The sequence below is a fragment of the Vulpes vulpes genome, chromosome 11, assembly GCF_048418805.1.
Source record: "Vulpes vulpes isolate BD-2025 chromosome 11, VulVul3, whole genome shotgun sequence".
NCBI classification, from domain to species: Eukaryota; Metazoa; Chordata; class Mammalia; order Carnivora; family Canidae; genus Vulpes; species Vulpes vulpes.
Genome location: NC_132790.1, coordinates 66,992,975 through 67,017,850, shown reverse-complemented (window position 1 = coordinate 67,017,850; position 24,876 = coordinate 66,992,975). Strand labels below are relative to the sequence as shown.

The window sequence follows — 24,876 nt, the reverse complement described above, 5'->3', positions numbered from 1 at the left end:
TTGGAAATTTAAATAGAAGTATTTCCCATTCCATCTGGTAAAGGAACCTAAAGATGCAAAGTCTAATAGACTTATTTAATGCATAAGAAAATTTCTTTTAAGTTCATGATTTGTTCTATTTTCCATCATTATCTTCTTATTGCAGGCAAAATATTTGTCAACTTAATCCTAGAGTTGTATGGGATTCCCTTGCCTCCTTATTCATTCAACATGTGGCACTTTAGTTAAATGTGCTATCAAAGAAATTCTAATCATTACACATCAACAGCCTACAGGAAACCACCATCTTGATGTTAGAAAAGAAACAGGAAGCACTGCTTATCTCTGGATTGTCAAGATTTCTTAAGCTCTTACCTGCCTTGCTGGGTTCATACTCTGACACCAAAGCTGTCAAATCATTTATAGCATTTCCCAAGACTTAACCTAGTTCATCATAATACATCCAGGTTGGGAGAACTTTGCCAAAGAAAACATTTTCACTGCAAAAGTTCACATGCCATGAAAAAAGGGTATATGTTTTCAATTTTGGAAAACATAGACACAAGCACACAAATACAGACACACAGGAGAAGGTGGAAGGAAATGCATCAATAGCCATTGCTCTCTTTAGGTGGTAGATACAGGACATAGTTTTACCTGCTTCTTTCTGCTTATCTGTGTTATCTAAATTATAACCAATAAACGTATACTACTTTTGTAATTGTAAAAGGTAATACAAGGATGCCTGGGTGGCTCAGTGGTTGAGTATCTGCCTTTGGCTCAGGTCGTGATCCCAGGGTCTAGGGATCGAGTCCTGCATCGGGTTTCCTACGAGAAGTCTGCTTCTCCCACTATCTCTCTGCCTCTCTCCGTGTCTCTCATGAATGAATGAATGAATGAATGAATGAATAAATAAATAAATAAAATCTTTAAAAAGAAAGAAAAGGTTATACAAATAAAGATTATTGAAAACTACATTAAATGAACCCTAGTCCTTTACAGACATTCCATGTTGAAAATTATGGAATTCTGAGTGGAAGGGACTCATCTAGTCTAAACACCATAATTTAATATAGAAACCAAGGCTCAGAGAAGCAAAATGACTCCTCTATGGTCTGGGAGTAGAGATGGGCAGGGAGGTGGGGTGGGGCAATCCTGGATTAGAGCCTCAGGTAGGAGCTCTATGAGCAACTGTTGCAGAGCTCTTTAACACATATGCTGTAGGGGGTTGTTCTCCAGATTAAAAACTACTCTGCTATCTTCTCCAAGAGCTCGTGGAAGGAAAGTGAAAAAATTAAAAACTATGATCAAATGTCCTGTCCCACATGACTTGAATAATATGTCCACTCATAAGAAAACAAATTTTGTTATCCCTAGCAACGTGTGAGCTCAATCACACTACACTGAATTGTCTGCTATAAAAGGCAGATTCAAGGTCTAGCATTTGCCCTCTCTACTGACCTAAAATATGTACCAGCTATTGAGAAATGCTTACACCCATAGACAGAAGGGTGTCTGACAATGACTAGAAAAAGAGAAAAACAGATTTTGATGCTATGAACAGGAGTCAAAACTGAAACACAATAATCTGTGAGAGAGGTTTTTTAAAAATGTCATTTACTCCTTTCCAGGAGGAAACACACATTGAGAAGTGAAAATTTGTCTAAGATGAGATCTAGTAAAATCTGAACCCAGTTTACCTCCTGCCAGACTAGTATGCTTTCTAATCTTTCTATAGCCATGAAGCCCTCTTTATTAGGAAGCATAACACCCACTGCATAAAATAGGTGTAACAGAATGTTAAATTGGAAGTTTGGGCCCAAGTACAAGATGATGTCCCAGACTAACAGATGGAACTATCAAAGTAGTCACTAACCTGTTAAGATATCTGAGATGGGTACTGTTGGTGCCCCACCCAGGGCCTCTTTCCTGGGCTAGTGCATCCCTCCCCCCGCAGCTGTGAATGTTGAATCCTAAAGGCTCACAGCTGCCTCCTTATCTGGAGGACTACCCTCTGTTAAACCACCAATGGGCACCAACTCACTTGCGGGCAAGCCACACCTCATGACTGAGGTAAACATGACTTCAGGTAAACAAGGAATAATATTTTCAGGTAAGTGTGTTCCGTGCAATATTTAGAACATATGTTTAGTATAAAATCATTCATTGTTTATCAGAAATTCAAATTTAACTAAGCATCATTTGTATTTTATCTGGCAACCCTAATAAAGATTCATATTTCAGACTCTGCTTTTTGGGATCCTAAGCACAATAGCACATCATCCACATCAAATATATAAAAGTAACCAGTCACCAGTCATGGAAGTTGGAAGATTGGGTAGAAGGATTTCATTGGCATTCCCTCTACTTTCCCACATATATAGGTGGAAGTGTGTGGTGTCCTATCTGCTAATTCCAAGCGAGAGGGAGAAGGCCCTTAGCAGGACCCCTAGAAGCTCTTCACACCTATCCCTGTAGCTGGGGACCAGAGTGGAACACCTTACAGGGGATTTCTTTTTTCTTTTTTTTAAGATTTTATTTATTTATTCATGAGAGACAGAGAGGCAGAGACACAGGCAGAGGAAGAAGCAGTCTCCGTGCGGGGAGCCCGATGTGGGACTGGATCCCGGGACTTCAGGATCATGCCCTGGGCCCAAGGCAGGCGCTTAACCACTTAGCCACCCAGGGATCCCCTTACTGGGGATTTCTAAGCAGCTTAAGGCAGCAGGATCCTTGGATACCATTGGGAAACTACTGCATTGCCCCTTGGCAGCAGTCAAGGAGTACGAATTGCAGAGCTAGATGAAGAACTCCTGGAAGGAATATAGAGCTGGGATTATTTTTTAAAGGGATCATGCCTTAGAGAGTGGGAAGAGGACCACAGCAGGTTGTAAGGTATACAGAGGGGGCTTCAGAAGCAGCCAGCCAAAGGGAAAATGTTGCTTAGGATAGGGGTTCGAAACCCTCTCTCTAACGGGCCACACGGTAAATATTTCAACCTCTGGGGGAGTTTGAAATGCAATCTCTATTGAAACTACTCAAATCTGCCACTGTTGTACACGTGCAGCCACAGACATTATGTAAATGAATGGGCATGGCTATCTACCACTAGAATTTATTTACAAGAACAGGCAATGAGTGGGATGTGGCCCACCTGACATAGTTTGCCAACCACTGGTTTAGGACAAAAAAGAAAAAGGCAATCAGAGGGACTAGTAAGAGAACCCGTGCAGAACTTATGAAGTCTTCCATGAGAGAGTCCCCTTTAAATGTGTGTTTTATGTCCACAGCCTTGTCAATATCTAATGAAATCATTTCTGTTTTCCTTCCATCTCTTTTCTTCCCAAACCACAACCTTTGAAAGGTAAGAAACTGAAATTAGTAAACCAAAGAAGGGTGGGAAAAGACAAGACTTAACTTTAAATCAAATTTGGAATTTTGATAAAGGCGCTGGGCATTTTTAATTATTGAATTGAGATTGTGATATAAAGGGACTGCGGAATTTTTTGTTGACTTCAAGTGGCCAGAAAAGTCTGAGTCTGGTAAGATTTCATCAGTGGTAGAGAAAGCATTTTCCTCTGAATAGATTTAATTTAATTTTTTTTTTTTTAAAGAGAGAGAGCATAGTGGGGAGGGGTAGAAGGAGAGGGAGAGAGAAAAATCCTCAAGCAGACTCTCCACTGAGCAGAGAGCACGATGCGGGTCTCCCCCTCAGGATCCTGAGATCGTGACCTGAGCTGAAATCAAGAGTCAGATGGTTGACTGACTGAGCCCCCCTGATGCCCTCCTCTGAATTAGTTTTGAAGAGATAATGAGAGGCAAGAATAAAGAGACTTTCTTGTACCATGTATATGTTCTACTTCCTCTTGGATTTATATTTGTGGATCCTTGCCTGGGATGTAATCCAAAAGGTTCTCAATGTTGGAGAATCACCAAAGAAGCCAAGAGGAGTGCCTCTTGAGAGAAGGACTGGGTTTTGTGTTTTTTTTTTTTCAAACATTTTTTTAAAAATTTTTATTTATTTATGATAGTCACACAGAGAGAGAGAGAGAGGCAGAGACACAGGCAGAGGGAGAAGCAGGCTCCATGCACCGGGAGCCCGACATGGGATTTGATCCCGGGTCTCCAGGATCGCGCCCTGGGCCAAAGGCAGGCGCTAAACCGCTGCGCCACCCAGGGATCCCAAGGACTGGGTTTTGAATACCACTGAGGGCTTAAGTTTACAAAACTGAGACAGGAGCACACAGGTAAAGACATTCCTGCCCTTAGTTCTCTGCCCTCCGCTCTGCTCCAATTAGAAGAACAGCATAAAGAAAGAAGCAGAAATAGGAGCTTACCAGGGGCAGGTGGAGAGCAGGAAAGGGGAGGAGGATGAGCATCCCCCTTCCCTGAAGGCAGTAGTGGGCTGTTGGGGGAGGTTAGAAACCTCACTATTGAGGGAAGGTTTGTTTTGTTAAAATGTGACTTGATATTCTACCTTTTAATCTCTGAATTGATTGTTGGTGACGTAAAGGGACTATAGGACTTTCTGGTAACTGAGATGGAACAGAAAAGTCACAGAGTGCCTTCATTTGCATTCAGAGGTAGGAAAGGACAATTCCCATGGAGCCACACTGAGCAAGATGAAAAACATATTTCTGTGATATAAACCACGAGTTCCACATGTTCAGCATGCTAGGTTAACAGGTAAACATGGAACGGAGGGGTTCTGAGAGCCCTGTGAGCTGGCCTTCCATCCACCTAGTTGTCCCCCAGCTCTCAGGAGCTTCCTGGGAAAGCTGGGGTTTCAGATGCACAGTTGGCCAACCACTGCAGCACATCTATCACTCCCTCAATTTGGAAGCCTGAAGAAAACAGCTTAAAACTGCCTGAAAGTGTGATGACACCAATTAATTACTTCTTGGCCTTTCCTAGGAATGTGCCACAAACTGACATCAGAGCATATGCCAAAATGATGCTGTGTTTAAGAGGTCAGCAAACTTTTTCCCTAAAGGGCCAGGTAGTAAATATTTCAGATTTTGCCAGCCATACAGTATCAGCCATACAGTATCAGCTCTGCTGTTCTAGCTTAAATGCAGTATAGATAATACATAAATAAATGTGTGTAGCCCTATTCCTATAAAATTCTGTTTAAAAGAACAGGCATTTGACTTGTGGATCAGTTTGCTGATCCCTGCTGTACTGTGCTAAAGCATTCATTTCCTATTTTTCCATAAGAGCCAGAACCACCTCTCCCACCAGCTCTGCTTCCTGTCCATGTGGTTGGGGTGGTCCAGGCCCCACTTTTGATCCAGGGATGGACATGTGACCTAGGTCTGGCAAAATATTGTGCATATCCTATATCCACTATGATTGATTTAGGGGTGAATACTTGAGTCAAGGTAGTTAAAGTCAAGTTAAATCAAATTAAAGGATTTTGCTTGGACAGCTCTGAATTTCAGTTGAATAAGATGTATGCCTAGAACGTTTAGACCAGCATGTAAAAAGACTCTTCCTGTCTTAGTGGGATTCCCCTATATCAAGGATTTTATTCCTAGGAAAACCTGAGGGGGAGTATGGAAGTCAATCTGGAAAGTAGGGCAGCCAATCAAGGATGCAATATCCAGCAAAGTTCTGGAGCTCTGGCTAAGTTATGGGGAAGGTGAGGTGGTTCTGGAGACAACATCAGCTACAAAGTCATTCCTGTCAGGGGTGACGGAGTTGGGGTATTTATACCTCTGCACCTGTGGGTGGTGGTTAGGGTCTGCCCCTGGGGAGTTTAGAATCCCAGGAATGTCTAGCTTTCAGAGCAGTGGCAGGCAATGCTGGCTTCAGAGCCAGATGGCAAGGAAGCACAGGTCTGTCAGAAGTGAAAGGATAGCAGTTTAGAGTATTTGAAAGCCATGTGTAGAAAGCCAGAAATTTCCGCTACACTGCTAGGGAAAGAAATGGACAGAGAAAGAAGCAAAGGAAAGAGATGGAGAAACATGACATCTGAGGACAGTTTTTGAACCTGTGCCCAGTATTCCTAAAACCCTAATTTGCCCCTGGATTTGGCACATATATGGTGGAGGTAGAGGGGACCCTTTGAATCTTCATTACCTCCAAGCAGAACTGTCCGAATGGATAGAGAAAAATGATTCACTAGCTTTTGCCATAACAGACTGGAAAGAAAACAAACTTCAACAGAAAGTATATTGGCCTTTGGATGTCCAGTATTGGAAATATCTTTTCTCAGCTGAGCTCTTGTGTCTCCATTTCTGTTCTTAATAACAGCCCAATTGTAGAATTGCCAGGGTAGGAGTCTTTCACACCCTTCTAAAACTCCAGCTCCTGAGAATGAGGGAGGGTCTGAAAAGTCTGACCCCAGCTGGGGATGAACCCCAGGTGCACTCAAGACCTTAATAAATAATGGAGCACAAATAGAAGGAATGGCAAGAAATGTGGGAAATGTGATATCTCAGTTCTGAGGCCCGGTGGACCAACTTGGCAGTCCTGGATAGAAACAGATTAAGTGTGAGAAATCACTCATCCCTAATATATAGTCATTTCATAGACTTTGCTTTCGTGAGAGGCATTCAGCCTCAGTAAGTCACAGACAACAAAATGTGCATTTTTTTCACTTCAGAGGACTTAGCCAGTTGATTAACTACAAAAAGAAGAAGGCTGGTAGGTAAAAGACTAAGCTTTCACTTCAGGGAATTCTGGTTGAGCCCTCCAAGAGACCGAGTTCACATGTCAGCTCTGGGACTCTCCTGGATAATAGCTCACATCAGAAAACCACCGTAAAGGATTTGGCAAGCAGGGACTAGGGCAGAGGGTAAGGTGGGCAGGGAATTACAAGAAGTCTCTCCTCCCAACCTCATGGTTAGGGAAATTCTTAAAGACATGCCAGGGTAAGTGGAAATCCAGCATTGAGTCTGATTTGAAGTCATCTCATATTTTTGGGAAAACAGCAAATGCGTAGTGCCTACAAAGATGATGATCATGGAAATGTTCTTCCTCACTAACCCTGTATGTTTCTTCCTCTTTTTCTTACTTTTAAGTGAGTCTACTTGTCGACTAGGATAGAAAATCTGGAAAACATTCAGAGATTTACAAATGTTAATGTAATCAGGGCTGGATTTACCAATAGGCAGATGGGATTAATTGTAACCTGGCTACATTGCTAGTGTGAACATCTGCAGGTTGTTGTTCTTCTAGTGTTACCATTCCAATAGAAGACCTCAACTTTACCACTTGGTAGCTGTGTGACTTAGGCATGTAAGTCCCTAGATTTTTAAGTCCTAATAACCCTGTCTATTATAAAACAATAAAAGCAGATCTACCATAGAAGTCACTTTGAGAATGAAATGAGATAATCTATGAAAAGTATCTTCACATCCTAAGCACCAAGTAAATCTGAGTTAGGATAATACAAATTATTATTATAATTATTATTGTTATTATCATTACTAGGGCAAGTCTGAAACTGAAAAAGGTGGAGCCCTTTTCCCATTTTCAAGCAGCCCTCCTTTTTTTTTTTTTTTTTTTTAAGATTTTGTTTATTTATTCATGAGAGACACACAGAGAGAGGCAGAGACATAGGCAGAGGGAGAAGCAGGCTCTCTCCCATTCAGGGAACCTGACATGAGACTCGATCCCGGGTCTCCAGGATCATGCCCTGGGCTGAAGGCGGCGCTAAACCGCTGAGCCACCCAGGCTGCCCTCGATCAGCCTGCCAAGTTCACCTTTCATTCCCAGCATTGGCAGCAAGGAACAAACCTGAACTTGGAGTTAGAGATCTGGGATGCAGTCTCTGCACTTCTGCTTCTCAGCTGTGTAGACCTAGACAGGTTACTTGAAGGTCTCTAAGCCTTGATTTCCTTATCTATAAAGTGAGGAATGCCCATCTGATAGGTTGAAGTAGAGATTAAACCTAAAACGTCAGTACTGTGCCTAGTGTACAATAGGCACAGATTAACATCCTGCCTCATGACTGAAACTTCCTGGGTGCCTAATGGCTCTGTCTTTCTTGGGCAGCCTACGCCTCTCCCTCCCAAGTCAAAACTTCAGGTCTTCGGTTTCTGTTTTTTTCTTTGAATTTTGTTGCTTTAAAAAAAATTTTTTTTAAAGTAAGCTCTAGATCCAATGTGGGGCTTGAACTCATGTGCCCAAGATCAAGAGTCACACACTCTACCTACCAAGCCAGGTAAGCACCCCTCCAGGTTCTGTTTTAATCTCTCTCTCAATTTGATAGAACAAAGGAGTAGAGGTATTAATAATATTCATTCAAGAATTGTTTTTTGATTACCTACTAGGTACCAGCCACTGAGTATACAATAGAGAATAAAACAGAAAAATATCTCTGCCTTCTGAGAACAGGTTTTCAGTTGATTTGTCTGTTACCAGCAAAAAACTAAGTAAGTAGAATATACAGCATGTGAGATGAGGATAATTCTTAAGGGTAAACAATCGAGAAGAGAAGAAGGATAGGAAGCGTGTGTGTGTGTGTGTGTGTGTGTGTGTGTGTGTTTGAATTTTAAGCAGAGTTCCCAGGAAGGGCTGACTGAGAAATTGACTTTGAGTACAGACTTGAAGAAAAAAAGCAATCAAAACATGGAGGAGGTATGTGGAGAGAGGTAGGTGCCCTCCAATTCCACAATCCTATCATATGTGTTATCATAACATATAACTTAAGTGGTAGAATTTATATATCAAATTTAGCATTAGTAGCTTTCACTCCTAAATCAAGGTTTACTCACATTTGGCCACACTTGTAACACTACAGATAGGATTAGAACTGCTATGGGGGGAGCCAGGCTAGTATCTGCTTCTAACATGATAGTGCTGGCAGGAACACTTCCCCACTAACTGTAGCTGAAAGATTTCTGATTTTCAGTGCTTTCCTCTGTCCTCCAACCTTTGATCAAAAATCTTACCTCTAAAAAATGTCCTTAGTCCAAGCCACTTTGTTACTCTGAAAGACGACAGTCCAGAGGCACAGCCAGTAATTAGAAGGATAGCTGCCATCACTTACACAATACTTAGAATGTGCCAGGCTCTTCAAATTTCAATATTGCTACCTCGTCTTATCCCCTCAAGAACCTGTGAGGTAGGTTCCCTTATTATCACCATCCTGCAGATGAGGAAACTGAGAAGCAGAAAGATTAAGTAACTTGCCCAAAGTCATGCACCTTGTAAAGTAATGGAGATGGGATTTTGAATCCAGTTGTATGTTCAACCATAGCAGTGATTTTCAAGCTCCAATATGCAGTCAAATTACCTGAAAAGTATGTTAAACCCAAATGGCTGGTCTCTACCTACAGAGATTCTGATTCAGTACTTCCAGGGTAGAACCTGATAATTTGCATTTTTGATGTGTTCCCAGGTGGACCATAGTTTGAGAATCACTGTGCTATGGTAAACTGCTTCAAGTTGGAGGAGACTCACTCTTCAAGAGCTTTGACAAAAGAAAAAAGTGCTATCCTTAAAAAAAAAAGAAAGAAAGAAAAGAAAAAAGAAAGAAAAAAAGAAAGAAAAAAAGAAAGAAAGAAACTTTCCCTCTGTTTATTGATAACCAACTGGGGAATCAGTGTTTACGTGAAATTCAATTGAATTGGCCCTGATCTCTTTTTAGTAGCTCCCAGCCCTGTCTACTGTATAAGACAATGGCACTGATAATTTTTAAGGAAGGCAGAGTCTGATCAAAAGTATCTGAGAGTTTTGAGGGTCCACAGAAGTAGATACATAGAAGGTCATTAAATAATAGTCCCTGATAAGTCATGCCTCTATGTCTACACCCCTTTGCCAGATGATACTGCCACTGCTTCCAGGAAGAAGTAGAATCTATTTTCCTTCCCCATTCAATTGGAGAAGCCTACTGCTTTGAAAGATAGCATGTTGGGTATATGATGTTCAATTCTGAGGCCTAGGTCTTAAGAAGCCTTGCAGTTTTTGCTCTTACCCTCTTGGAACCTTGAAATCACTAAGCTATGAGGAAGCCCAGTCTAGCTACCTGGAGGAGGAAAGGCTACCAGGTGAACTGAGATGCCCCAGCCAAGATCCAGGAGGAGGAGTCACAGACAAGTTTACAGCAGAATGATTGAGAAAGTTTCCTGGATTTTCTTTCCATTTGTTCTCTATGCTTTCTCCAGCCCCACGTACCAGCAACTACTAAGAAACTTCAGTTTTATAGATTCTAAACTCAGTTGCTTGCCTCGGGTTGTAATGTCCCATTTTAGCTGCAGGTGGTTCTGGTATCCATAAGCCTGAGAGTTGTGTTTCACAGTGTGTACTACAGGCTGTGAATTTAGGGCCATGACACTGATTACTGGTATCACATGGAGCTATTCCTTTTTGCAGTTCTGCTTTAACTCTTCTGGTTAGGCCAAGAATAATTACACTTGCTAACCAAGCTTTAGATTAGTACAAAAGAGAGCAGATGTTAGACAAGGTACTTTGGCAGCCAACTTATCTAACTAGGATTTAATAGCGTTATTTTGTTCTCACTGAGTTTGTGTGTGTGTGTGCACATATGTGCACGTCACCTATTTATATATAATGATCCAGGTTTTTCATTTGTGTTTGTCATATAAAATTTTATTTTCAGGTAAATATAGTAATTTCAAAACCATATTCACTTGTAGAAAAAAGTAATGACAAATGATAGCACAGGGAGCAAATATATGTGGCAGAAGCTGTGTTCAAAACACAAGATATGGCAAATGACTGAGATGCTCAGATGAATGCCTCCAAGTTGTGGTGACCTCACAAACCTCCAGCCTCCACTTTTCAGAGCATGTACACCGAAGATCATGGGATAACTGTCCTGGCTCCCAGCTTGCCTTTCCATGTTCTTTCTTCCATCTTCATCGCAGGTTCCTTAGAGAGGGAGATCTTCCAGACTTTAGAACATGTTGGAGAAAAGTGAAGCACTACCTCCCATGGAAGTGCTCAGCCTTCTCCTGTCTTCTCCCTCAGTTAGCAGGAGGAGCCACCGTATAGTCTCTTTAATGAAAAGGCTCTAGTCAGACCCTTACAGCTCTTTCTCTTTCCTTTTTGCAATGTGAATGTGCTGTTTAGGGATGAGTATCTTATTCTTGGGAAACTCCTAAGACCCTGAAGGGCTGAGAAGGCTGGGTAGCTTGCAGCTGGTTCTAAGCCCTTGGCTGTGAGAAGGAGAGTTATCAGGGGCTTTGGAGGTTCATTTGATAATGTCAGCTCCGTTCACCAGTCTAAAAGGCAGTAGCAGTGAAATCCTAGCTCAGGACTAGAGAGGGAAAATTTGCAAGAAACTCTTGTGATACATTTGGGTGTCTGAGACAGGAAAAATCTGACAGAAAGGAGGCAGGAACTCTCAATATTGAAATAGTTTACATTTAGTTCTTTGCATGTGCCAGGTACTGTTACATGTACTGGGAATAGAGAAGTCAACGAAACAGACAGGGACCTTGTTCTAGTGGGGCTGACATTCTAGTAGCAGAGACACATAGTATGAAATACAAAACACAATATAGAGAATAATACTGGACAGTGATAATAGGTATACAGAAAAATAAAGCAGCTGCTTAAAGGGATTAAAAATGAGTGTGTATGAGTGTCTACAGGGTGTGTGTGTGTGTGTGTGTCTGTACAGGGTGCTAGTTTAGAATGGTCAAAAAAGCCTTTTTCATGGGAAGACTCTTGAGTAGAGACAGGATAAAGCATTTCTTAGTTGGAGATTGTTGATTGGCCAGATATGGGCCAACTTCAGACCAAAGATATGATTTGCCTTGATGACATCCTTGACTTGGCCAGTATTTCACATGAAATCTGGATTTTTGGCTTCTCTTGAAATAGTTCCAAAAGCAACACCGGATCCACTGGAGAACGCTTTACTGGAGTGAGTGACAGCTGCCATCCTTGGATGAACCATGTGCTCTCTGACTGGCCTGCTTCTCCCACGTATTTTACCTGTATTGCCTCTACAGATATTTTAGTTTGTTGACTTTTGTTCTGAGATCAGAAAACAAAACAAAAATAGCAAGGATTATTTCTGTCTCTAATATTATTAGCAAAACAGACTCTGCTGTGTTTTAGCATGTACATTTGGAAAACTGTGTTATAGCCTATTTGCAGAATGCATCATTCAGTCAATAAACATTCTTGATATAGGCTAGGAGGACAGAGCAGAAAAACCAAGATGATGAAAGCTATATACCCTGCCCTCAAGGGACCCACAGTCAAGTGGGAAAGACAGACATTTGAAGAAAGAATCCCAGTGCTATGAATGACAGAGTACTAAAGAAGCACTGGGCTCAGAATTTAACTCTGCTGGAAGAAATGGTGGTTATGGAGGTGGAGGAAGTATTCTAGAAGAAAAAAGTATGAACAGATCATGGAGGTGAAAAGAAACAGGGGACTACCTCTTGTGACCAGAATTCCCTCCATTTCATTCTTACCTATTGTCCTACACTCTGCAATGCCTTCTTTCTCTAGAGTTTTAAATTTCTCTTCTTATAATCTGGCCTTTATTGAAGGTAAGCCAAGAAGCAGGAAGCTTCTCTCTTATTCTTGGAGAGTTTGGGGGCAATGCTGGAGAAGAGAGTGGAAGGGAGCTTTGCATTTTCCACTTCTCTCCTGTGAAATGCCTCAAAAGATGTGTTGACCAGTGGTCTCCAGGACGCTCCACATGTCAGTGTCAAGTGATACTAGCAAGTTTCCTGTTAATTATTGCTGCATAACAAGTAACAATAAAATGTCATGTCTTGAAACAATTTATGATTATCTTTAGGTTCTATGTGTTGACTGGACTCGTGTGGGCAGTTCTTTGGGGACTTTAAAGTAATTGCAGTCTGATAGGGTTGGGGCTGGAGGTATCTGAAGGCTCAGCTAGGCTGAGTGTACAACATGGCTTCTTCTTTCATAGATGTGGGGCTCTAATGCTTCTCCTTGCGGCTCTTGGTCAAAGCAGTCATGAGACAGCCAAAGTCAAAGGGATGGACGAATGCATCCCATGTTCAATGTGGAATGTCATGCATGTACTAAGAGAGAAGGCACTGGTGGCAACTATGGAGACATGCTACCTTAGCATACGGGGACATTTTCCCTGTGCTCAGATCTGTTCTGACAAGTCAGGTCACTGGAGGAAGTTCCATGGGTTGGGACTTCTTGGGATTACTCCTCTAGAGGATTTTAAGGTTATTTACCTGTGAGATGTCACTAGTAGACATCTTTAAAATCAGAAGTCAGCAGCAGTATCTGGTTAGCCTTTATATTCCTCAGTATACTCCTAGCTCCCCACAAGGAAAATTAAACTCTATTAAGTATTAAACTCTATAAGTATTCTAAAAGTTCTCTGAGATGACCATGAGATATGGAAGAAAAAGCATGGCCAATAGACATGGCCAATACACATGGCTTTTAGGTATTGTCACATGAGGTAGGCTGTCAAATTATTACTTGCTCTTTTTTGGGGGAAAACTTTATTTATTTGAAAGAGAGAGCATGAGTGGTGGGAGGGGTAGAGGCAGAGGAAGAAGCAGACTCCCCACTGAGCAGGGAGCCCAATGCAGGGCTCCATCCCAGGACCCTGGGATCATGACCTGAGCTGAAGGCAGAAGCTTCACTGACTGATCCACCCAGGTGCCCCAAATTATTACTCTTTGAGAAACATTGTTTTCCTCTGCAAAAAGGAGATAATGATATATGTAGTTTTTTTAAGGATTAAAGGGATAAATGTATGTCAAATGCTCATCTTAGGCATGCTGTAGGTATAAGTAAATGGTTGCTGAGGCATTGCTGGAAACACTAGAATCTGAGGTTCTTCAAATGAAACTTTTAGGAAGAGCCTTCTTCATAGAATTGGGTTGAATTTACATGACAGAAAATACAAAATAGCTGTGACAAAAGTCAGATAGAACTTCTCTAATCACATAAAAGAAATGTGAAGTAGGCAATACTAACCAGTATTGCCTTTCCATAAGAATCAGGGACTCAGGTACATGTTACTGTGGTATTCTAATGGTGACTTCCTGTTTCCCTTATTCCCTGGATGCTTATTAACTGGAATTCTGTAAGGAACAGTTGCCTTTTCTTTCTTATTTAATTAATCTTTTCACTGATTTTCTTTCTTCTTTCTTTCTCTCTTTCTTCTTTTTCTTTTTTTTTTTTCATAGTACTTCCTTCCTTTATGACCAGAGAAAAGGTCTCCAGGCTCATTCCTTATTTAACTTGTTCCAACACTGGAATTAGCCACTTGTCCAAGAAACCTCAGTTTCTTTTATTGTAGGATTGTATTTCAAAACCAAGATCTAGGTACTAGGTCGCTACTGGGATTTTCCCACTGCTTCTGGAACTTGTAAGCAGTCTTGGCTAGAAGAGATAGATAAATAGACATATTTGTCTGTTTATCTATATAACACATGCATACACAGAAGTCTATATTTATTTCTGTTTCTATCCATCTGAATACATATTTACAAAATCATGAGATTACTCTGAGACCTCCCACCACAACACAGCACAACTGGGTTCTTCCTACCATTACCTTTTGCTTTTTTTTTTTTTTACCTTTTGCTTTTTTTGTAACTTCTCTTCCTTCTCTGACAATGAGAAATCTGTCCCTCCTTATCATAACTGTTATAAGATACTTCCAAACTTTTTCTTAGAATGGCTTAACTTTTTGCATTCCCATTAATGGTGTCTGAGAGTTTTAGTTGCTCTTGAATCAGTACATGATATTGCAGATTTTAAGGTTTGAGCCATTGTAATAGGTATGTAGTTGTATTACCTTGGGATTTTAATCTGCATTGCCCTGATGACTGATGATTTTGAACATCTCTTATTTGCCATCCATATATCTTCCTTGGTGAAGTGTCCATTTAGATTGTTTGCTCATTTTGTAAGAATTGATATTTTTGTTTTCTTTGGTTTTTATTGTTGAATTTAGATAGTTATTTATATATTCTGGACAAAAGTCTTTTATTGGATATGTGATTTGCAAATATTTTTCCCCATCTGTGACTCTTTTTGTTTTCTTAATAGTGCTTTGCACAGAGCAAATATTTTTAATTTTGATAAAATTCATTTTATGTTATATGTTTTTGGATTTGTACTCAAACTTTGCCAAACCCAAGTTGTGCAGATTTTTCTCTCAGTTTTTTTTCCTTAGAACATCTATATCTTTATATTTTATATTTAGTCTATGATTTTTAGTTAAGTTTATTAAAGATTTATTTGTTTATTTGAGAGAGAGAAGAAGAGAGAGAGCACACACGCAAGAGGAAGGAGGAGCAGAGAAAAAGGGAGAGAGAATGTTAAGTAGGCTCCCTGCTGAGCATGGAACCTGACAGAGGCTTGATGAGATCATGACCTGAGCCCAAATCAAGAGTCAGATGCTCAACCAACTGAGCTCTCCAGGTGCCCCAATTTTTAATTTTTTATAAAGTATGAAGTATTTGATGAGGTTTTTTTGGTCTGAAAAAAATTAAAATTTTCATTTATTAAGATGGAGATATTGAGTAGGCAGCTGAGTTGGGCATTAGGTATGAAGTTCAAAGGGAAGACACAGATTAGAGATTTCGATTTGAGAAAATTTAGTGCTATTTCTTTGATGATATTTTTCCTTCCATTTTTCTCTGCTTTTTCTCAAATTCTTTTTAATCAGATTCTTAACATCTTATATTGAGCTTCTTATTCATGATCTTTGCTTTCATGTGTCCAGTTTCTTGCCTTGTGAGGGCTCACTTTTCTGAGGGATTTCTTTGACTTTCCCTTTTCTCCATTTGTTTGTTTACTTATATTTTATTATCATAGTTTAATTTTTCAAGTTCTTTGTTTTTTTATTGCTCCTTTTTCTGTAAATATTCAGCCCTGGTTTTATCAATTGAAGATTTACTTGTATTTCTCCAAAGATATTAATTGGTATCTTTCAGGTTTCCAGTAATTCAGAATGTGACAGTATTTAGAAACAGAGTCTCTAAAGAGGTAATTAAGGTAAAATGAGGCCATATCAGTAGGTCCTAATCCTATATGGCTGGTGTCCTCAATAGGAGATTAAGACCCTAACAGAGGGGGATTATGTGAAGACAAAGGGAGAAGACGATGAATGATCTACAAGGCGAGGAGAGAGATCTCAGAAGATACCAACCCTGCTGACACTTTGGTCTCAGACTTCTAAGACTCTGGGAAAACAAAATGCTACGGTTTAAGTCACCCAGTCTGTGGTATGTGGTTATGGCAGCCCTGGCAAACTTATATAGAAGCTGTCAGACATAAGGCTGCCACCGCTTATGGTTATTTGCTAGAGAACTGGCTGTTTCATTAGTGCATATCCCTTTCCCTCCCCAAAACACATACATATACAATTTCAGTATGTAGTGGTCATTCAGTATCTCCAGGGATGAATCCTTCAACTTCCTCCTGGGGGTAGCACCTAGTTAGGCTTGATGGTCCAATTATTCAGAATGCAAATTTTTCACCTGACTACCCCTTTTATAATCCTGAACCTCACTGCCACCTTCTGCTGTGTTTGGTGCTTCTGAATATGAGTCTTCCCTTTCACTTTTTTCTTTTCTTCTCTTTTCTTTATAAATTAGGCTCCATACTCAGCATGGAGCCCAACACAGGGCCTGAACTGATGACCAGTGAGATCAAGACCTGAGCTGAGATCAACAGTCAGATGCTTAATCCCTTTCACCTTCTTTGGAGAATAGAATCTGGCTGTCTGTTGTGGGGAGTGGAGCATTTGCCTGCTGTCATCTCTGCATGGGGATGGGGGAGGGTGGCATATGAATGCATATCTGGAATTTCAAGCCATCCATGCACTTTTTGCTTTAAGCCTAACCCTGGCTGTGTGTACCTATAGTTGCTCCTGGGTTCTCCAGTGCAAATAAGTCCACTTATCTTTGGTGTCCCCTTGGGTATGACTTTGGGATTTAAGCTTGTTTTGTCATATCTGTTGTCACTCCACTATTTGCTTTACATCTTCCCAAAGTGTAAATAAGCTTCCCATTTTCTTCACTAGGTTATGCCTCTTTTATTTCTTTACTAGAAATTTGCTGGAGGAGGTAAGGGAATGTGTTCAATCTGTCATTTGTAGCTATCCAGGCAACGTTTGGAAAAAGGAGGAAGATGAGGTGGTTGTAAAAAGATATTTTTTTTCTCACTAGAAATCAGAGCTGAGAATGAAAATAAAATTCTAAAGACTTAAAAGTTGCTTTTAGGGATGCCTGGGTGGCTCAGTTGCTGAGTGTCTGCCTTTGACTCAGGTTGTGATCCTGGGGTCCTGGGTTGAGTTCCACATCAGGCTCCCTGCGTGGAGTCTGCTTCTCCCTCTGCTTATGTCTCTCCCTCTCTCTCTGTGTCTCTCATATTTATGTATTCATGAAAAAATACATAGAGAGAACAGAAAGAGAGAGAGAGAGAGAGAGAAGCAGGCTCCATGCAGGGAGCCTGACATGGGACTTGATCCAGGTCTCCAGGATTACACTCTGGGCCTAAGGCAGCGATAAACCACTGAGCCACCTGGGCTGCCCTAAAAAAAATTTTTAAGGTTGCTTTTAAAACCAGTACAAACCAAAATTAGGTCCACGAACTGAGTTAGCTACACTTACTCTCTTTGTTTGTTTCCTCACCTGTCAAATAATAGAATAAGGCTATATTACTGGTTCCTTCCCCACACCAAGTGGTTATTATAATCATCTAAGGGTTATTGTTTGTAATCCAAATCCCTCAGCCACAGGGCCAAAGACTCAGATTCCTCCATAAGTCCGGGGTGTAAAGCATGGGAACTAGTAATCTCTCAGGGCCCCTAACACTTGGATATCCTCTGAGTCTGTGAATTTCATTTCTATTGCTTGATGCTCTTTTTAGCCAGAAACTGTTTTATGAATGGCAAATGCTCTAAATATTTGGACAATTGTAGACTGAACGCAAAAAGAGGCCACAAAAAAAAAAAAAAAAGAGGCCACAGATTAGTAAGTGCAAGCATATAGTTGATGTAGTAGCTGGGAGGGATAGGGTTATGAATGGATGATATGTGATTTGGAAAAAAAAGTCAAAATATATTTTTAAATTTGGAAAGCAAAATGCCTTTTTTACATAATCATTTGGAACATTAAATGCCTTTTTTTTTCTTTTCTGGCATGATACATAAGAAATACTATGCCTTTTCTGCACACACAAGCTCTGGTCAGGGTGGGAGTCAGAGGTTGGGGAAATGGTATTATGAGATTTCCAAATTTATCCAAGGGAGTCATAGGTTTAAAAAGGTTGCAAAGCACTGTGGTAGTGAGATGGATTGGTTTCTGAAGAAAAGTGAGAAAAGAAAACCATTAACTCCAACTGTCACTCTTCCAACTGAATACTGAAACCACTCGGGAACAAATTTTGAGTGAGGTTTACAGTCATAAGCAACGTTGGTGTTTTTGAGGTTTGCCTGTGAATCGCCATTCAGCTGTACCACATGCTTCCTAGAGATGTGATTAATTGTCATATTTTAAAGCTTTCAAATGTGTTAAGTTGCCTGTTACATGGGGCTAACTTATTGAAAGGTTTCTGTTCGTTTAGATCAGTGGATATATGTGTTGCATTTTGGCTTAGTGGACAGAAGATTCAGGAGACTGGAATTTCCATTCTACTTTCACAATGACAGTATATAGACTGGAACAAGTCACCGAGTGTTTTATCTGTAAGTCTTTGGATAAACTGTACTGCATGCAAGGGTGACTTGGCTCAAAATTTGTCACCCATGGACTGTCAAGGTTCATTTGGCTGATTGACAGACTTGGCCGACTAGGTAAGTTTCTTCCTCCTCCTTCTTTATATTGAAGATAAGTGAGGGCAAGAAATCCAAAGTGATAGTTAACTAGTTACAGTGACAGTAGTCGTGGTAGTAATAGCAGTGGTAGTCCTACTATATCCATCATCCTTAATATAGGAGGGAGATTGAATTAAAGAGACCAGAACATTCAGTCTTGTATTAAAAACAGTGAGTCTAGAGACAAGAAAGCTTATTTTGAGCTGTGGTTGGGTCAGTTCTGTGAACTTGGTCAGGACAGCTTAAGCTCTCTGGGCTTCAGCTTCTTTGTTTATAAAATTGAGATCGGGGATCCCCGGGTGGCTCAGTGGTTTAGCACCTGCCTTTGGTCCAGAGCGCGATCCTGGAGTCCCAGGATCGAGTTCCGCGTCAGGCTCCCGGCATGGAGCCTGCTTCTCCCCCCTCCTGTGTCTCTGCCTCTCTCTCTCGATGTCTATCATGAATAAATAAATAAAATCTTAAAAAAAAAGAATAAAATTGAGATCACAATAGCTACCTGATAGCGTTGCTTTGAGAACTAAAGGAAATAATATTTTTAAGGACTAAGACTGTGCCTGGAATTTTGTCCCAAAGATGATGGGAACCACTGCACATTTTTAAATAAAAGAATGATATGATTAGATTCATGTTTTAATGAATGTGAAGTATAGGTAGGGGGTACATAAAACTGGAAAATGAGATCTGAAGCAGGGAAACCAGTGAAAAAGTTGTAACACAGCTGAAAAATTACATGATCCTAAATAAAGCAGAAGTAGAGGTGAAGACAATGAAACATCCTTTAGTGATGGCAGCGAGGCCAGCAAGGCCCAGTATCTTTCATCTTTATGCCCCTGGCACCGAACAACATGCCTGACCTATACTCCAGTTGGGGCTGAGAAAATATTTTACTTGATTATATAATTGCTTCAATTTGATTCAATGTCATCCAAAAAGGTAATAAAGTGAGAAATTCTGTGATTCTAACTGATGCATTTTTTTTTCATGTTTCCTTTTCCCCCCAACTCTCTCCCTCCTTCCAATTTGGGGAGCTAGGCATTTTGTCTCCTTGTCCTTGGGAAAAAAGTGTCATAGGAGACACTAGACTTTAAAAATGTTGTAAAGTTAACAAGTGATCATTTTTTTCAAAAAAGCCTCATCCCATTTGGAAGAATACATGGTGAATCAGAATCAGTGTCTCCTTCACAAAAATAAACAAAGATTCCTTATCCCAAATCATGGAGAGAAGCAGAGGGGGGACATGATGAAGCCTGGTGGCACTCTAGGACATTGGGGGTGAACCAAGGATTGAGGAAACTGGATAAGCTTGCGGAGACCCAAGCTTCTGTCCTTGGGAGGTAGCTGGGGCTGTGAGTGGGGAGAGGCACTCACAGGCACTCCAGTCCCTGCCACCAGCCTGACGAGGAAACCTAACTGTTGTCTGGGTGATGCAAGACTTACAGAGTTCCTTGTGTTAGAGCGCATGGCATTGCAACAGCAGATGAGTGTAGGACGGAAAAATACAAGTGTTACACAGATTACAGCGGGGCCCTACAGTGGAATTCTCCCACAAAAAGGTATGAGTCAGAGGAGAATCAGGTTCTTAAAGAGGTCTTAATGATGGGAATGGCAGGGTAGCACAGGAGGGTGCCATACCGGCCTGCCAATGACCAGTGACTGAGGTCTAGAAGGGAACCAGGACCTCTGAGTGGATTATTGTCTAGATACTTACTGATAATCAGATGTTCTCTCCCACTCCATCCTGATACCTTGGCTCTGTGAGTCCTGTGAACCTTGTAGCTCCTAGAATTCAGATGCAACCCTGGGGCCAAGGAGTTTGAATCTGAATTAACTCAAATATCTTTACCATCCAAGAGTGTGGGGACATACAATATAAATTGAGCTCAGTTATACAAATACAAAGATCTTGGACATCTCATTTTGTGGACTGATATTCCAGCTTCCTATTTGAATAAGTTTTTGAATATTTTAGTAGAAGTACAGTAAGCATTGTGGTTTTTTTTTTTTTAAGATTTTATTTATTCATGAGAGACAGAGAGAGAGAGAGAGAGGCAGAGACACAGGCAGAGGGAGAAGCAGGCCCCATGCTGGGAGCTGACGTGGGAGTGGATCCTGGGACTCCAGGATCATGCCCTGGGCCAAAGGCAGGCACTAAACCACTGAACCACCCAGGGATCCCCCGGCATTGGTTTTAAGTTGCAGCATGAACACATTCTAAGTGGCACAGGTCAGGACACACCTGCAGTATAGGTTTAATCTAGGAACCCAGTTTTCAAGAATATTGAATATTGCCAAATTGGAGCCTGATAAAGATGGAAAGAGAATAAAAACCATGTAATATGAAAAAATCATACAAAGATCTGGAATCAGTAACTGGGACTCCAGCAGTTTGCTAGTATTCAAAGAGAGCAGTGAAGACTAAGGCTGGAATTCCTGCAATGTTTATGTAGCACTGACTGTTTTCCAGGTACTGTCTCAAGCCCTTCATGAAAGTTAGCTTTCAGTTCTTACAAAAACCAGGGCATAAGTATCATCATCATCATCCCCATTTACCAGGTGAAAAAATGGAGATGCAGAGAGGATACATAATTTGCCCAAGAGTGTACAGCTGATGAGTAACAAAGCCATCTTTAGCTCTGCTTTGGGGTTCAAGGCCTCACTTCACTCCCTGTCATGTTGTAATTAGTGTGACAAAGAACTCTATTTACAATTCGAAAGGAGCATGGGCCCGGATGCAGTGATTTCACTGAAAGTGGGTTAGGCAGGTGCCATGGTTGGTATTGAGAGACTCTGAGGTCTGATTCTGAACTTCTAGGAGACCATTATTTCCTTGAGATTTTACTGGTTAACTAATTTTTAAAATTTTGGTTTGAAATAAGCTTTTCTCCCTCAAGTGGCATGTGAGACCAAAAACAATAAAAATCTAGCTCAAGTGATGTAGCTCTTACTCGACTATTAACTCTGTAAATAGTAGTCATTAGAAGTATCTTATTGAAAAATAGCAGACTTTTATAAGTGAAAATATTTTATTTATCTAGTTACAGAGCTAATTGAGGATGACTTGGTGAAATTATTTTCAGATTCTTCTATACTTAAGAAAATCTTTTTCTTAAGGGGGGGCTGGGGGGTGGGGGGAAGAGACTCTTGTTTTTTTTCCTAGGCAAAGATCTTTATTAACCTTGCTTCAAACTTTATTCCCAGGCTTCTTCAGCTTAATTAGCTGCACAGAATGAATTGTGTATAAGCAAACACTGAAAAGAGCTGCAGTGTCCAAGGGGCTTGGGCTTAAAAATATTAGAGATCTAGATTTTATCAGATCCATGAACAAAATTTTAAAAAACAGTCATAATATAAAATAGCAACTCCCAGTAATACATACAAAGATCTGGAATCAGTAACTGGGTTTTATCTTCTTCAGAAGTTGACTGAGTCAGATGATGAGTCAGTTTGCTTCATTCTTGGAAGTTTCATCAAAATTCTCCACAAGATCTGGAATTTCATCATCATCATCCTCTCTGGTAGCAAGTGGTGCTTTTCCATCCACAGATTGTTTGGGCAGAGCTTCAGCCAGTCTTCTTAAACTAGTCAGACTGTCTGCGCCAAGTTGGCTTAAGATACTGGGTAGCATTTCTGTCAGCGGCTTTGTCTCAGTATGGCCTGTAATGGTGAAAGTGTTTGCTACCAGTGATGCCTGAACTTTAGGGTTGTTAAAGTGGATCACTGTTCCTTGATTTGTGAACATATTCACTTCTTCAATACCAGAGATATTGTTTACCCCTAACTTCTTTATGGAGAACTGAAGTTTTTATCATCTGCTGTAGCTGTTCTAATCACCTTCTTTCGGTGAGCAGTTCCTTTCCCACCAATGCACACTTGTGCTTGCAGTTTGGTGAGTTTCTCCTGGTTCATGACAGTTTTTTCATCTTGTTGGAGCAGAAATGGGACCAATTGGGGAATTAGGTTTGGCGCTCAGGGGGGAATGACTCTTAATTGTTGATTCTGTTGGCTGAATCTCTTCAGGTTAGTTTTTCCTATATGTTTTGGAATTTTAGTTTGAGAGCTCATCTTGTAGGGGAAAGGGGTCTCCCACCAATCCCACCTCTTCTATATACATTCACTTCTAACATACTTGAGATTATCATGGTCAATCTAGTCTTTCATCTCATTATAATATTGGGAATGTCACACATGATGGTCCATGAATATTTGTCCCTTAAGAATGTCAAGAGTTTACAGTACTTCTGGAATGTATTCAGAAAGGGGATGAGTACAATGAAATGAGTGCAGACTCAGACTTGCTTTATGTATACACTGATCTTTTCAAGCATGCAACTACATAAAATTCAAAAAAAGGATTATATTCTGACTGAATGTTATCAACAGTGGTTTACCATTTTGGAAAATCAAATTATTGACAGTCTAAACACTTAGGCTTTAGAGTTGCCAATACTGTGCACTCTATTGATCTGCTTCTACAGCTCTCTTGCACTGTGATTGCTACACAGAGTTGCAAATATCTAACAACTTCCTTACACCTTTCAGTGTGGCTGTGACCAAGCATTTACATATTGAAACTATAAATTTATTTCTTTCTATTTATTCTTTATATTGGACTTATATGGATTTTAAAAAAATCCATATGTCAGCAGGTAAATTTATTATAAATTTCATTTGTGGCAAAACAGAGGGCATTACAAATATTTTTTATAAAATGGAGGTTTGAGGATTTAAAGAGCTTTCATTTTGTTTTGAGTTTCTATCATCCCCAAAACCTCAAAATGAAACCAAGCCCAAACCTCTCAATTATAAAACCGGGGCTTCCTTGAATCTTGACTCAGGTTTACTAAAAGAATAAATGACACTTCACGAAAGTTGGTAGGAGGTAAGGTTTCCAGGGAGGGCAATGTGAAGCAAATATCAGGTGTAGGAAAAACCAAATATCAGGTTTAGAAAATTTTACTTTCTCAGAAAATTTGCAGAAATTCTCTATTTAGACAGTATGCGCTAAAGAGCAAATTAAATAAGCAAGTGCTGTGGCAAGCCTTCAGTATTCATATACATATTTGTTAGAGTATTTATGTTTTGTTTTGTTTTGTTTTATTTATTTATTTATTTTGCTTCTCTAATTCTCTTATCTGGCTGAGTTGATGTCAGAGAATCCATTTTAGCTTCAAGACAGGTGAGAGCAGAAAAACAGATGACCTTCCTTTTTTAGACTCAACATTGCTTTCCATCTACTCAGTGGAAGTTCTTTGCCTTTACTTTTTTTCTTCCTTGAAATACCTTTTCTCTCTTTATCTCCGCTCTTTCAAGTCCTACATTATACATTGAAGGAATAAATGGGCAAAGATGTCTAATGAAAAAATGGAAGCAAAGCTCATTAATGAGTGAAGAATCATCTTGCCAAATAAAGAAATGTATTATAAAGCTATATTGAATAACATAGCACATTAAAGTACAATAGGTACAAATAAAAGAGATACTACAGAAACAGACTCTATCAAAAGTTATGATAAAAATTATATCAGAAATGAATAAAGATTATTACATAAAGGATGAGTACATAATAGATAAAATCAAGAGAAAGCTAGATTCTTACTATATTTCATGCATTAAAATAAATCTGACAGAATTTAAAAGTTTTATTTACTATAAAAAATAGCAGAAAATATAGAGGACTAGTGACATGATCTCAGAAAGGGAAATAACTCTATTAGCAAAAACAGAAAGCAAACCAATGGAGAAAATCACAAAGGAATAGATGGATCAAGTTAACTACTTTAAATTTTGTTTTTATTTGTAGTAACAATAATGCTTGCTTTGTTAGTACTTACACTATGCTAATGAAATGGTCTCCAGTCATATGAATGTGCATCTACAACAGGAGCACACCTGCTGCTTACAGGTATCCAGGTTGTGTCCCATACAAGGGCGAGACAACTGAGAGAGTGACATTCACATTGCAGACACATTTATTATTTTGATCTATTTTTTTATATTTTATTATAACTTTTTTAGATTTCAAAGGTAGGTTATTTGTATATTCATTATAATAGTTCCCTAACTAATCAAGTAAAATATCTTTTCGTAATAGAGTACAAAGATATCATTTTGCTTTGACTCATGAAGAATAAATGATC

General features: G+C 39.9%; 1 pseudogene; it reads right to left on the bottom strand.

The window, feature by feature from the left end:
* Window positions 1–22,178: 22,178 nt before the first annotated feature.
* Window positions 22,179–22,645, bottom strand: LOC112925568 (transcription factor BTF3 pseudogene; annotated as a pseudogene).
* Window positions 22,646–24,876: the final 2,231 nt, after the last annotated feature.